The sequence below is a fragment of the Grammomys surdaster genome, unplaced genomic scaffold (assembly GCF_004785775.1).
Source record: "Grammomys surdaster isolate TR1022 unplaced genomic scaffold, NIH_TR_1.0 126035, whole genome shotgun sequence".
Taxonomy (NCBI): domain Eukaryota; kingdom Metazoa; phylum Chordata; class Mammalia; order Rodentia; family Muridae; genus Grammomys; species Grammomys surdaster.
Window position 1 is genome coordinate 2764374 of NW_021620848.1, and position 1587 is coordinate 2765960.

Genomic DNA, 1587 nt, shown 5'->3' on the forward strand with positions numbered 1-1587 from the left:
TCCCACTTAACTCATCTAACTTAATTCAACTATCTAGCCTACGACTTCCCACATGCTTTATACCTCTCTACTCTTCTGTGGTCCATCTGTTCCACTCTGTGTCCACTTTTGAATTTCCCACATCTTTCTTCTTCCCTGGCATCACTCTCTCTGTCTGGAAGTCCTGTTTCCTCCTTCCTGCTCCAGTTATTGGGCCTCAGATTTTTATTACAACTAAGCAGCATCAAGATAACACCTGATAAAACCGGACCGTGAAGCTTTGCACTTCCTCTTTCCAGCCAGCGCCGATGGGCATCTCTCTGGAAAACTGGCACAAGCGCCGCAAGACCGGAGGTAAGAGAAAACCCTACCACAACAAGCGGAAGTATGAGGCTGGGACGGCCTGCAGCCAACACTAAGATTGGCCCTCGCCACATACACACAGTCCGAGTTCGAGGAGGCAATAAGAAGTACCGTGCTCTGAGATTGGATGTGGGGAACTTTTCCTGGGGCTCTGAGTGTTGTACTCGAAAAACAATGATCATTGATGTTGTCTACAATGCATCCAATAATGAGCTTGTCCGCACCAAGACCCTGGTGAAGAACTGCATTGTGCTTATTGACAGCACACCGTACTGGTAGTGGTACGAGTCCCACTATGCACTGCCCCTGGGCCGCAAGAAGGGGGCCAAACTGACTCCCGAGGAGGAAGAGATTTTAAACAAAAAACAATCAAAGAAAATTCAAAAGAAATACGACGAAAGGAAAAAGAATGCCAAAATCAGCAGTCTTCTGGAGGAACAGTTCCAGCAGGGCAAGCTTCTCGCCTGTATTGCCTCAAGACCAGGCCAGTGTTGCAGAGCAGATGGCTATGTGCTTGAAGGCAAGGAGCTGGAGTTCTATCTGCGGAAGATCAAAGCCCGGAAAGACAAATAACCATCCTTCATAGATCGTGTAATAAAGGTGTTTGCTGTTGTATGTAAAAAAAAAAAAAAAAAAAAAAGATAACACCTGATATATTGTTTAGATTACCTCTAGGCATAGAGGGCTGTCTGACCTTCAAGTGTCTGAGCAAGTGTGGAGGGACAAGTATTTACAAATAAAACCAGTGATGGGCCATAGAAATGACAATACCAAGATCCTGCCAGCATGTAGCTCTCTGCCCTGTATAAAATTAACACCTTCACACAATGTAAAAAACCATTTACCCGAACAAAGTTCAAAGAGGCAAAAATCATGCAAAATACTTCAAAATTCTACAATGTCTTGTCTTTGAAACTCATGCTTTTCTCATTCTCTCTTTTTTATATTATATGCACTTTGAGAATAATTTCAGCCTAAACTTTGACAATTTCTCCTTTTCTCTAACATTGTGATTATATAACTTTATGATTTATTTGGAGGCATGGCCTAATTGGAATAGGTATGGCCTTGTTGGAGGAATTGTATCACTGTGCATGTAGGCTTTGAAGTCTCCTAGTGCTCAAGCTCCACCCAGTGTGGAATTACATCCCCTTCTGCTGCCTGAAGATCAAGATGTAGAACTCTTGGTTTCTCCAATACCATGTCTGTCTGTATGCTGCCATGCTTCCTGCCATGATGATAATC

The 1587-nt window shown here is 43.4% G+C and overlaps 1 pseudogene; it reads left to right on the forward strand.

Annotated features, from left to right (window-relative positions):
• The first annotated feature begins 287 nt into the window (after positions 1–287).
• On the forward strand, positions 288–954 carry LOC114610252 (annotated as a pseudogene).
• Positions 955–1587: the final 633 nt, after the last annotated feature.